The sequence below is a fragment of the Bos taurus genome, chromosome 9 (assembly GCF_002263795.3).
Source record: "Bos taurus isolate L1 Dominette 01449 registration number 42190680 breed Hereford chromosome 9, ARS-UCD2.0, whole genome shotgun sequence".
NCBI lineage: Eukaryota > Metazoa > Chordata > Mammalia > Artiodactyla > Bovidae > Bos > Bos taurus.
In genome coordinates this window covers 65,483,937-65,497,964 of record NC_037336.1, presented here as the reverse complement: position 1 = coordinate 65,497,964, position 14,028 = coordinate 65,483,937, and the positions used below count along the sequence as shown (strand labels likewise).

The window sequence follows — 14,028 nt, the reverse complement described above, 5'->3', positions numbered from 1 at the left end:
CAATAATTACCTTAAATGTAAATGGGTTGAATGCCCCAAACAAAAGACAAAGACTGGCTGAATGGATACAAAAACAAGACCCCTATATATGTTGTCTACAAGAGACCCACCTCAAAACAAGGGACACATACAGACTGAAAGTGAAGGACCGGAAAAAGATATTCCACACAAATAGAGACCAAAAGAAAGCAGGAGGAGCAGTACTCATATCAGATAAAATAGACTTTAAAACAAAGGCTGTGAAAAGAAACAAAGATGGACACTACATAATGATCAAAGGATCAATCCAGGAAGAAGATATAATAATTATAAATATATATGGACCCAACATAGGAGCACCACAATATGTAAGACAAATGCTAACAAGTATGAAAGGGGAAATAACAATAGAACAATAATAGTGGGAGACTTTAATACCCCACTCACACCTATGGATAGGTCAACTAAACAGAAAATTAACAAGGAAACACAAACTTTAAATGATACAATAGACTAGTTAGACCTATTGATATATATAGGACATTTCACCCCAAAACAATGAATTTCACCTTTTTCTCAAGTGCACACAGAACCTTCTCCAGGATAGAACAAATCCTGGGCCATAAATCTAGCCTTGGTAAATTCAAAGCGTCTTTTCTGACCACAATGTAGTAAGATTAGATCTCAATTATAGGAGAAAAACTATTAAAAATTCAAACATATGGAGGCTGAACAACACACTGCTGAATAACCAACAAATCACAGAAGAAATCAAAAAAGAAATCAAAATATGCATAGAAACGAATGAGAATGAAAACACAACCCAAAACCTGTGGGACACTGTAAAAGCAGTGCTAAGGGGAAGGGTCACAGGAATACAAGCATACCTCAAGAAACAAGAAAAAAGTCAAATAAATAACCTAACTCTACACCTAAAGCAACTAGAAAAGGAAGAAATGAAGAACCCCAGGGTTAGTAGAAGGAAAGAAATCTTAAAAATTGGGGCAGAAATAAATGCAAAAGAAACAAAAGAGACCATAACAAAAATCAACAAAGCCAAAGCTGGTTCTTTGAAAGGATAAATAAAATTGATAAACCATTAGCCAGACTCATCAAGAAACAAAGGGAGAAAAATCAAATCAATAAAATTAGAAATGAAAATGGAGAGATCACAACAGACAACACAGAAATACAAAGGATCATAAGAGACTACTATCAGCAATTATATGGCAATAAAATGGACAACTTGGAAGAAATGGACAAATTCTCAGAAAAGTACAACTTTCCAAAACTGGACCAGGAAGAAATAGAAAATCTTAACAGACCCATCACAAGCACGGAAATTGAAACTGTAATCAGAAATCTTCCAGCAAACAAAAGCCCAGGTCCAGATGGCTTCACAGCTGAATTCTACCAAAAATTTAGAGAAGAGATAACACCTATCCTACTCAAACTCTTCCAGAAAATTGCAGAGGAAGGTAAACTTCCAAACTCATTCTATGAGGCCACCATCACCCTAATACCAAATCCTGACAAAGATGCCACACAAAAAAAGAAAACTACAGGCCAATATCACTGATGAACATAGATGCAAAACTCCTTAACAAAATTCTAGCAATCAGAATCCAGCAACACATTAAAAAGATCATACACCATGACCAAGTGGGCTTTATCCCAGGGATGCAAGGATTCTTCAATATCCACAAATCAGTCAATGTAATACACCACATTAACAAATTGAAAAATAAAAGCCATATGATTGTCTCAATAGATGCAGAGAAAGCCTTTGACAAAATTCAATATCCATTTATGATTAAAAAAAAAACCCTCCAGAAAGCAGGAATAGAAGGAACATACCTCAACATAATAAAAGCTATATATGATAAACATTATCCTCAGCAAACATTATCCTCCATGGTGAAAAATTGAAAGCATTTCCCCTAAAGTCAGGAACAAGACAAGGGTGCCCACTCTCACCACTACTATCCAACATAGTTTTGGAAGTTTTGGCCACAGCAATCAGAGCAGAAAAAGAAATAAAAGGAATCTAAGTTGGAAAAGCAGAAGTAAAACGCTCACTGTTTGCAGAAGACATGATCCTCTACATAGAAAACCCTAAAGACTCCACCAGAAAATTACTAGAGCTAATCAATGAATATAGTAAAGTTGCAGGATATAAAATCAACACACAGAAATCCCTTGCATTCCTATACACTAATAATGAGAAAATAGAGAAATTAAGGAAACAATTCCAGTCACCATTGCAATGAAATGAATAGAATACTTAGGAATATATCTACCTAAAGAAACAAAAGACCTATATATAGAAAACTATAAAACACTGGTGAAAGAAATCAAAGAGGACACAAATAGATGGAGAAATATACCATGTTCATGGATCAGAAGAATCAATATAGTGAAAATGAGTATACTACCCAAAACAATCTATAGATTCAATGCAATCCCTATCAAGCTACCAACGGTATTTTTCACAGAGCTAGAACAAATAATTTCACAATTTGTATGGAAATACAAAAAACCTCAAATAGCCAAAGCAATCTTGAGAAAGAAGAATGGAACTGGAGAAATCAACCTGCCTGACTTCAGGTTCTACTGCAAAGCCACAGTCATCAAGACAGTATGGTACTGGCACAAAGACAGAAATATAGATCAATGGAACAAAATAGAAAGCCCAGAGATAAATCCACGCACCTATGGACACCTTATCTTCGACAAAGGAGGCAAGAATATACAACAGAGAAAAGACAATCTCTTTAACAAGTGGTGCTGGGAAAACTGGTCAACCACTTGTAAAAGAATGAAACTAGGATACTTTCTAACACCATACACAAAAATAAACTCAAAATGGATTAAAGATCTAAACGTAAGACCAGAAACTGTAAAACTCCTAGAAGAAAACATAGGCAAAACACTCTCTGACATAAATCACAGCGGGATCCTCTATGACCTACCTCCCAGAATATTGGAAATAAAAGCAAAAATAAGCAAATGGGACCTAATTAAACTTAAAAGCTTCTGCACAACAAAGGAAACTATAAGCAAGGTGAAAAGACAGCCTTCAGAATGGGAGAAAATAATAGCAAATGAAGCAACTGACAAAGAACTAATCTCAATAATATACAAGCAACTCCTGCAGCTCAATTCCAGAAAAATAAATGACCCAATCAAAAAATGGGCCAAAGAACTAAACAGACATTTCTCCAAAGAAGACATACAGGGCGCTAGGGGTGCGGCGAGGGAGTCTGCGGAGGATTTGATTTGGTGGCGTCCTGTGCTCACTGATACGGCATGTCGAGAACTATGGCGGAAGGAGATAATCGCAGCACCAATCTGTTGGCTGCAGAGACTGCAAGTCTGAAAGAGCAGCTGCAAGGATGGGGAGAAGTGATGCTGATGGCAGATAAAGTCCTCCGATGGGAAAGAGCCTGGTTTCCACCTGCCATCATGGGTGTGGTTTCTTTGGTGTTTCTATCTACTATCTAGATCCATCTGTTCTATCTGGTGTTTCCTGTTTTGTTAGGTTTTTGTGCTTGGCTGACTACCTTGTTCCCATTCTAGCACCTAGAATTTTTGGCTCCAATAAATGGACCACCAAGCAACAGCAAAGATTCCATCAAATTTGCAGCAATCTAGTAAAAACTCGACGCAGAGCTGTGGGCTGGTGGAAACGCCTCTTTACACTAAAGGAAGAAAAGCCTAAAATGTACTTCATGACCATGATCATTTCTCTTGCTGCGGTTGCTTGAGTGGGACAGCAAGTCCACAACCTCCTTCTCACCTACCTGATAGTGACTTTCTTACTTTTGCTTCCTGGACTGAACCAACGTGGGATCATTTCGAAGTACATTGGAATGGCCAAAAGAGAGATAAACAAGCTTCTCAAACAAAAAGAAAAGAAAAATGAATAAAGCATTTGCTTTATTCAGTGTGATTAATGGAGTATACATTGTCCTTGGGAACAGTGTCTGTTATGCTGTTTGGATACTAAAATGTTACAGAAGTAGCTCTCTGCTGTCCCTCACTCTGCCCTTAGTACAAATTCTGACTTGTTAAGCAAGGCTTTATACCCAGTGTCTTCATGGGTGTGTTCTTAGCAGCTGGCCTTATATGGACAACTCTTTCTTCAGTTCCTCGTCTTGGTTTTTTGTCACCCAGGGTTAACTGAACTCTTACTTTTAAAATAAAATAGTGGTGAACTTCACCCTTTAGTACAGTTAACAGTGACTCGGGGTAACTGTTCAAGTTGATCTTTTTTTTAGCTGGATACAGGATAGTGGTCTGTGACTTCAGGAAGCTTATTCTATCGTCTGCTTCCATGGTCTGCTTAAAAAACTGGCTTCATGAGTATAGACCAAGTTTACCACTTCTGATGAACAGACCAATTGAGATTCATTCCTCATTCTGTTTCAATAGTGTGGGAGCAGAAGCCTCATGGAATAAGATGAAGCTAATTTCATGCCTTAGCGTGTGTTTTCTCCCTTGTGCAGAATTTAGCAGTTTGTAGGAAACTCAGTGTTTCCTAAATGTTTCCTTCCTCCCAAATGGGGAATCTGGCAGGAACTTTTAGAACTCTTGTTCCCTTGCACTTAAACTTGAAGTTAGTATGTCCTTAAAGGCTTTTTAGTAGCAGGCTTACACAAGTTGGTAGTTAGGACTTTTAGTTTCAGACTTTCAGTTAATTGGAACTAAAGTCCATAATAGGTTAAGAGTCACGTCCATGATCTTCACTCCAAGACCAGCCAATAAAGGACAAAAGTCTTCCTGTGTTGAGTCAAGATTCATTTCAGTAGAAAATAGCCTTATCCTACCAATTTTTCAAGACCAGAATAAGCCTTTAAAGATAAGTCTCAAGAGTTTCCTTTTATGGTAACACTGGCTGCTTTTGGTCCCCATAGATGGAGTAGTTGAAATCTGTAGGAATGGACCTCTGAGGGCTGGAAATGTGATATACTTGGGAACAATTCTTAAACTGATTAACTAGTTGTAATATAGTTTTGTGAATTTATTGCACTGATGCTGTGAAACCTGGACCTTGTGGTATATCAGTCCCTAAATTAGTGTTATTTTCTCCCCTTCAATATTGCTGTAAACAGTGGCACCGTGTAGCATGTTTGACTTTTTAAATGTTTCGTATACAACCTACAAACTACCATAATTTACGTGTGTTTCCTCATTGTATATAAGCTTGTCTTCCTATCCAGGTTTTTTGTGTGAATGTGTGTTCTACCAATTAACTACTTTTGCAGTTTTAATCCTGTATTATTTCTTCTACTTTGTTAAAAGGGGAATAAATAAAAAAGCTGGAATCCAAAAAAAAAAAATTTAAAAAAAAAAAGAAGACATACAGATGGCTAACAAACACATGAAAAAATGTTCAACATCACTCATTAGCAGAGAAATGCAAATCAAACCTCAATGAGGTACCATTTCATGCCAGTCAGAATGGCTGCTATCTAAAAGCCTACAAGCAATAAATACTGGAGAGGGTATGGAGAAAAGGGAACCCTCTTACACTGTTGGTGGGAATGCAAACTAGTACAGCCACTATGGAGAACAGTGTGGAGATTCCTTTAAAAACTGGAAATAGAACTGCCTTATGACCCAGCAATCCCTCTGCTGGGCATACACACTGAGGAAATCAGAATTGAAAGAGACATGTGTACCCCAGTGTTCATCGCAGCACTGTTTATAATAGCCAGGACATGGAAGCAACCTAGATGTCCATCAGCAGATGAATGGATAAGAAAGCTGTGGTACATATACACAATGGAGTATTGCTCAGCCATTAAAAAGAATACATTTGAATCAGTTCTAATGAGGTGGATGAAACTGGAGCCTATTATACAGAGTGAAGTAAGCCAGAAAGAAAAACACCAATACAGTGTACTAATGCATATATATGGGATTTAGAAAGATGGTAACGATAACCCTGTATGCAAGACAGCAAAAGAGACACAGATGTATATAACAGTCATTTGGACTCTGTGGGAGAGGGCGAGGGTGGGATGATTTGGGAGAATGGCATTGAAACATGTGTAATATCATATGTGAAACGAATCGCCAGTCCAGGTTCAATGCATTAGACAGGGTGCCTGGGGCTGATGCACTGGGATGACCCAGAGGGATGGTATGGGGAGGGAGGTGGGAGGAGGTTTCAGGATGGGGAACACATGTACACCCGTGGCGGATTCATGTTGATGTATGGCAGAACCAATACAATATTGTAAAGTAATTAGCCTCCAATTAAAATAAATTTATATTTAAAGAAAAAGAATCAACTCCTCATCTATCAAGTTTTATGATGAAATTATAGCAACTCAGTCACATTTTCAGGTTTCACTTCTAATTCTAGTTCTTTTCTTATGTCCACCACATCTGCAGTTACTTACTCCACCATAGTCTTGAACCCCTCAGAGTTATCTGTGAGGGTTAGAATCAACTTCTTCGAAACTCCTCTGAAAGTTTGTATTTTGGCCTCTTCCCATGAATCATGAAAGTTTTTGGTGGCATCTAGAAAGTTACTCTTTTCCAGAAGGTTTTCAGTTGACTTTGCCAAGATCCATCAGAAAACTCACTATCTATGGCAGCTATATAGCCTTGTAAAATATATTTCTTAAATAAGACTTGAAAGTCAAAATGACTCTTTGATCCACAGGCCACAGAATCGATGTTGTGTTGTTGTTGTTTAGTCACTCACTCGTGTCTTGACTCTTTTGTGACACCATGGACTGTAGCCCACCACGCTCCTCTGCCCATGGAATTCTCCAGGCAAGAATACTGGAGGAAGTTGCCTTCCTCAGAGGATCTTCCTGTCCCAAGGATCAGACCTGCGTCTTTTGCTTGGCAGGCACTTTCTTTACCACTGAGCCACAAGAGAAGCCTAGATGTTGTGTTAGCAGGCATGAAAAGAGCATGAATCTTGTGTATCTCCATACTGTTTGATATAGAAAACTTAGCTTTCAGCCTGTCTTGTCTTTCGACATGCCTTCCTCACTAAGCCTAGTCATTTCTAGCTTTTGATTTAAAGTGAGAGTCGTGGAACTCATCCTTTCACTTGAACACTTCAAGGCCATTGTAGGGTTATGTTCATGGGCCTAATATCAAATTGCTGTGTCTCAGGGAATAGAGACACCCAAGGAGAGGAAGAGAGAGGGAAATGGCCAGTCCATGGAACAGTCAAATCATACACATTTATAGATTAAATTTGCAGTCTTACATGGGTGTGCAGTTCATGGTGCCCCCAGATAATTACAGTGGTAACATCAGATCACTGATCACAGATCACCATAACAAATATAATAATGATGAAAAAAATTTGAAATATTGCCAGAATTACCAAAATGTGACCCAGAAACCTAAGTGAGCAAATGCTGTTGGAAAAATGGCCCCAGTAGACCTGGTCTATGCAGGGTTGCCACAAGCCTTCAATTTTTTAGGAACGCTATATCTGCAAAGTGGATAAAGCAATGCACAGTAGACGAGGTCTTCCAGTACACCAAAAGCAAATTAGTTTGAACTTTAGTGTCCGACAGTTCTTCCAAACCAGGTTCCTTTTGTAAACAAATACCTTTATTTTCTTAACTACTCCAGAGCTCACCAGATCACTGCCATCAGGGAACACGTTCTTAACTAAAATTTCTAAATGGCTAACTTTACTTCACCCTAAATATTACATGTCTTGTTTACACCGTCTGGTACTAAAGGTCACATGCTTCTCTGTACTACCATTCAGGATGGTCAGAAAGTGTCCCAGCTCCTTAGGCTTCTGTGTCATAGGCATGAAACAAATGAAAGGACTCAGGATTTCCTTCCTGCCTGCCTGGAAATGAAAGACAGAGAACCTTCAAAATGATTCACCAAATACAGCAGACGCTGTTTAAAATGAGCAGATTCCACAGGGAAGTTGCCAGGTTAAGGGGAAAAAAGTAGGTGGAACAATTCAAAGTGATAAGCTAGCTCTCATACCTTCACTTTCAGAAAACACTTATCAGATACTTGAACTTAGAGCCACACAGGAATTTTAATGGTCACATAGGAAAAGAAAAATCAGATCTTGGGTCGGTAAAGAGAAGGAATTAGAACTGAGATCCCTGCCTGTGGCTTGGCTCCTGAAGTCTGTATAATCAGTGAAATGTGAATGCTTAACGGAAAAATCTGTCCAACAACAAAGGGAGATGTCAGGATAGTCTGCCTTGACCTTGTTTATGAGGTGATGGGGAAGAGGAAAGAGAAGTTTCCTTTGAGAATTTGTAGCCACAGTCTTACCCATATATGAGTTGGGCATTCAAATATATACCACCTATGTAGTCTTAGAAACCTCAAACCAGGAAGTAAAATGGTCTCCCATTATTGGTTTCCCAGGCTGCTTCGCAGATTTATAGATACCTTTTTAGTGGTGGAAAAACTTTCAATCTAAAACCCTCAAAATTGCCACAGGTATAGAGCAGCAGTTATTAGTGTACAGTGAAAAATTAATGCTTGAGGAAACAAGTCAGCAGAAATAAAGGCAGAATTTCACCTGTTGGACTTTAATATTTGTATACAGAATAAATAACTTTGTCTGATGTGATTAGGAAAATAAGAATAAATTAATAACATAATAAAGAAGGAGACTAGTAATTGTGTAGTATTGAAAAAAATAGAATCTTTGGAAATGAAAAATCAAGCTGATGAAATAAAAAAGTGCATAACATAAATAGTGAGAGATTAGACATACAACAGTCCAATGAACTATAAAATTGAGCAGCAGAAATTGGACAGGATGTGGTACAGAGAAACAAAATGATAGAAAAACATTCAAGAGCCACACGGAATACAGTAATAAGATCTAACACTTATAATCAGATTTCCAGAAGGAAGTAGTAGTGAGAATGAGGAAGAGGCATCTGAATGGCTGAGAACTTTCCAGAATTGATAAATCACAAATATCAGAGATAGCAAATTCACCAAATCCTGATCAAGATAAATAAAAAGGAATCTACACATATTCTCTTTGTAGTCAAATTGAAGAACACAAAGACAATGAGAAGATATGAAAAACAGCCAGAGAGAGACAGAGTCACTGAGAAACCGGTAAATTGACAGCTAATTTACTCATGTAATTTACAAGCTGTTACAGCTAATTTATTAGAATATCAGTAGAAGACAGAAGCCAATAGAACATTACCTTGAAAGTTCTGAGAGAAAATATGACAACCTAAATTTATTTAGTAACAAGGTTGAAATAAAATTAGTTGGATGGGGAAGGAGGTGGGAGGGGCTTCAAGATGGGGAACACATGGACACCCATGGCTGATTCATGTCAATGTATGGCAAAAACCACTATAATATTGTAAAATAATTAGCTTCCAATTAAAATAAATTAATAATTTTTTTAAAAAAGACTAACGAAAGGAAATTTATGAAACTAAAATCAGCAGGGTTGAGGAAACTGAGGATTTGACTGAATCTTAATGGTAAAGAACTAAACTGTCATGAGTATTCCTTCTCCTTCTCACCACTTGGTTCAGCAAAGTGCAAACATATTTCTTACCCAGAATGAGACATGGACTCTGAAATACTGTACATTCATAAATTAAAAGTTCCCTTTTTCCCACTGTCTGTAGCCCTGAGTTTGATTGCTGAGGCTGCATGATCTGTAGGAAGAACACAGGTTTCATATAGACAAACACGGCGTCAGATCTCATCTCTGCCTCAGGGTACACTCATACGCTTTTGTGATCTTCAGCATCCGTTAATAGACATGAGTTGTTTTTTTTTTCTTCAGCAGTATAATGGGGTTTAAGAATGAAACATCCCAGAGTCATTGTGAAGATTAAATAATGTTTGCTAAACACTCGATGCATCAGAAGCAACAGTTGGTAGGGACAGTAGAAGTGGGTGTTGCTATTAGTGGCTGCCTTTGCCCCTCTGTTCTGTGATGCTAAGGCTGCTTATGTTTTCTGTTCCCTTTTTGTACCCTTGTAATTATCAGCATGTACTGATGTGTCTTACCGTGGCTCTGTTTCTGGGAAAAATCAAGTATTATCATCATTATTGACAGGGCATGTGAGAGCATGGTTGTGAAACTCTGTTTCATTATAAAGCCTTTGGGGATTATAAATGTTTTGCTGGGGTGTGGCCAGTAACAGGTAAAGATATAAGGCAACTTGCAAGGTATTAGGGAGCAAAGACAAGAATTCTTCAGGAACGTGTTGATTGCAATAAATGGATCAGGTGTTTTTTTTTAAACAGTAGAGACTTTAAGATCTAACAAGTTACAGTTTGAATTGCAGGCTAACAAGAGAAGTAGATCATGTAAAAGGGACAGAGTAACTGAAGAGAAAGGTTTAATATGTTAGAAATAAAGAATATTCTTTATTTTAAAGAAATATTTATTAATTAAAGTGAAATTTTTTTAAGAGTATTTCATATGCCTTTTATCTATAGGCAGGGTTGATCATTGCAGTCTACTGGCCTGAGATTTAGGGATAGAACTATTAGATGGGGTAGCAGTGTCATTGTCCAAACTGGGATGGATTTGAGAAAGATTGGGCTCCTATTAGTAGTTACACTAGTTCAAGAGAGGGCAGGCAGTGAATGGTGACTCTCCATGGCAAACTCAAGCATGTATTCACATGCTCTAATCTACTGTTAGAACTTATAGATGAAATGGAAACAGAGAGATGAAATGGGAATAGAGGGTGAAAACAGAGACAGTAGGCAGTAGATGGAGACTTGCTAACATGAGGATTTACAAGGGGTTGGGAGGGACGATGGATATACTGAAGAGAAATTTTGTACATGGACTTCTTTCCATATGAGATCCCCGACACGACGTTTTAGGTGGGGTGACCGCCAGACCCCAGTGCAGGGATGATCCAGAAGTAGCATTTCATAGGCATCCCCATAGCTGAGCAGATTTGAGAGGACAGTTTTCCATTTATCACCTGGTTTCTAGTGGGGGAGTGATGTCTGAAAAGAACACAGAAGAGCTAACTGTCAGAATATAAAACCGGTAATATTAGTGAGCCCTTATCAAGCCAAAAATCAGTGTACTTTTTATAATCCTTTGTTTAAAAAGGATTGTAGTTTGTTTCATGCTTTAGAAAGATGTCAATAATGAATAAAAGGAGAAACTTTGCTTGGAAAGGTGAGCTTCAGTCACTGCTGATTTATTTATGTGGAACACTTCATTCTCTGGCAAAGATGAGAAATGTTCTTGCTTTTTGCCCTTTTTTTAATCCTTTGCTATCTCTATTATAGCCACTGGCCACATATGGCTGGCTAGTGAGCATGGGAATTCTCTCCATATTGAAATGTGCTGGAAGTGTAAGTGCTACATTTTAAGAATTAGGATGAAAAATTACAAAATATCTCATAACTTTACATTGATTACATTGTCATGTGAAAATGATAATATTCTGAATATGCTGTATTAAGTAAAAATATATTATTAAAGTTAATTTGACCTGTTCTTTTTGTACTTTGTTAATGTGGTTATGTGGTATGGATGTGAAAGTTGGACTATTAAGAAAGCTGAGCACCGAAGAATTGATGCTTTTGAACTATGGTATTGGAAAAGACTCTTGAGAGTCCCTTGGACTGCAAGGAGATCCAGCCAGTCCATCCCAAAGGAGATCAGTCCTGGGTGTTCATTGGAAAGACTGATGTTGACGCTGAAACTCCAATACTTTGGCCACCTCATGCAAAGAACTGACTCATTGGAAAAGACCCTGATGCTGGGAAAGATTGAAGGTGGGAGGAGAAGGGGATGACAGAGGATGAGATGGTTGGAAGGCATCACCGACTCAGCGGACATGAGTTTGAGTAAACTCTGGGAGTTGGTAATGGACAGGGAGGCCTGGAGTGCTGCAGTCCATGGGGTCGCAAAGAGTCAGACACGACTGAGCAACTGAACTGAACTGAACTGAATGTGGTTTTTAGAAAATTTTAAATTATACTTGTGACTTGTATTATATTTCTTCTGGACAGCACTGTTCCAGACTTAAATGTACTTTTAAAATTTTAATTTGGTGTGGGAAGGGGGGGTGATGGTGCTTTTACTGCTTGGTTTATGGGATCTTACTTCCCAGACCAGGGATTGCACCCAGCCCAGGTGGTGAAAGCACTGAGTCCTAACCACTGGACAACCAGGGAATTCCCTTTATTTCCTGATTTTAAATAATTATTTAGTGAAAAAAAATGACAAAATCCCAGCTGAAATCATTTTTTAAAACAGTCACATTTTGTTTATATATATGTATATATATGTAAATGTATATTCAGTTAAAGAATATGTATTCTTTAATTGCAATATAGTTGATTTACAGTGTGTTCATTTCTGCTGCACAGAAAAGTGAATCACTTATATATCTATATATAGATAAAGATATATACACACACACACACACACAATCTGTTTTTGAAATTCTTTTCTCTTATGGTTTTTCATAGGATATTGAATATGGTTCTCTGTGCCATACAGTAGGACGTTGTTGTTTATCCATCCTATATGTAATAGCTTATATCTGCTAACCTCAAACTTCCATTCCATCCCTTCCCTACTTCCCCTTCCTCTTGGCAAACATAAGTCTGTTCTTTACATCTGTGAGTCTGTTTCTGTTTTGTGGATAGGTTCATTTCTGTCAAATTTCAGACTCCACATATAAGTGATATCATGTAGTATTTGTCTTTCTCTTTCTGGCTTACTTCACTTAGTATGGTAAGTGTATCCATGTTGCTACAAATGGCCTCGTTTTGTTCTTTTTCCTGGCTGAATAGTGGTCCATTGTGTATATATACAACATCTTTTTTGTCCATTCATCTGTTGATGAACATTTAGATAGTTTCTATGTCTTGGCTAATGTGACTCTTGTTGCTAGGTGTGCCTGTATCTTTTTTAATTAGAGTTTTCTCTGGATATATGCCCAGGAATGGGATTGCTGGTTATTGTTCATTCACTCAGCCATGTCCCACTCTTTGCGACCCCAGCATGGACTGCAGCATGCTAGGCTGCCCTGTCCTTCACTCTCTCCTGGAGTTTGCTCAGGCTTATGTCCATTGAGTCAATGATGCCATCCAACCATCTCATTCTGTGTCACCACCTTCTCCTTATGCCTTCAGTCTTTGCCACAGCATTAGGGTCTTTTTTAATGAGTCAGCCCTTTGCATCAGGTGGCCAGAGTTTTGGAGCTGTGGCCTCAGCATCAGTCCTTTCAATGAATATTCAGGGTTGATTTCCTTTAGATTGACTGGTTTGATCTTCTTGCTGTCCAAGGGACTCTCAAGAGTCTTCTCCATCATATGGTACTATTAGGTACCATATGCTGTGGTACCATAGCACCATCATATGGTAATACTGTTTTTAGATTTTTGAGGAACCCCTATAGTGTTTTCCATACTAGTGACTGTATCAATTTATATTCCCACCAACAGTGTAGGAGGTTCCCTTTTCTCCACATCCTTTCCAGCATTTATTTGTAATGATGGTCATTCCGTAAAATAGTCACATTTTCTAATGGCATAGCTCATGTCAGAAATGTGCATATGTGTGTGTGCACACACACACTTGTGCTTGCTCAGTCCTGTCTGACTCTTTGTGACCCATAAACTGTATCCCACCAGGCTCCTCTGTCCTTGAAATTGTTCAAGCAAGAATACTGGAGTGGGTTGTCATTTCCTTCTCCAGGGAATCTTCCCAACCCAGGGATCAAACCCAGATCTCTTGTATCTCCTGTATTGGCAGGCAGATTCTTTACCACTAGCACCACTTGGGTGTTTCTTCTTAATTTCTCATAGGTTTATCATGATTTCCAATATTAATGCTTTATGTTTTGACTTTTCATTCCTGTTTTCTCAAGCAGCTACTGACTATAAAGCACTTAGAGCCATAGACCAGGAGAATACTTTCAAGGTGGAAGAGGGATTCCCTTCTAACAAGCTCAGTTTAAAAGTTCAGATACTGAAGCTTGTAGGTATATATCCCTTCCTTAACTAATAATAGTTATTTAATTGGAAAAGTTCACCCTTGAAAGAAATCCTGGATAC

General features: G+C 38.2%; 1 protein-coding gene and 1 pseudogene across 1 annotated transcript in view; both read left to right on the top strand.

Moving 5' to 3' along the window:
• Positions 1–14,028, top strand: part of CYB5R4 (cytochrome b5 reductase 4) — a 117,053-nt gene that overhangs the window by 45,605 nt on the left and 57,420 nt on the right. The window lies entirely within an intron of this gene.
• LOC101904039 (ADP-ribosylation factor-like protein 6-interacting protein 1) lies at positions 3,215–5,306 on the top strand (annotated as a pseudogene).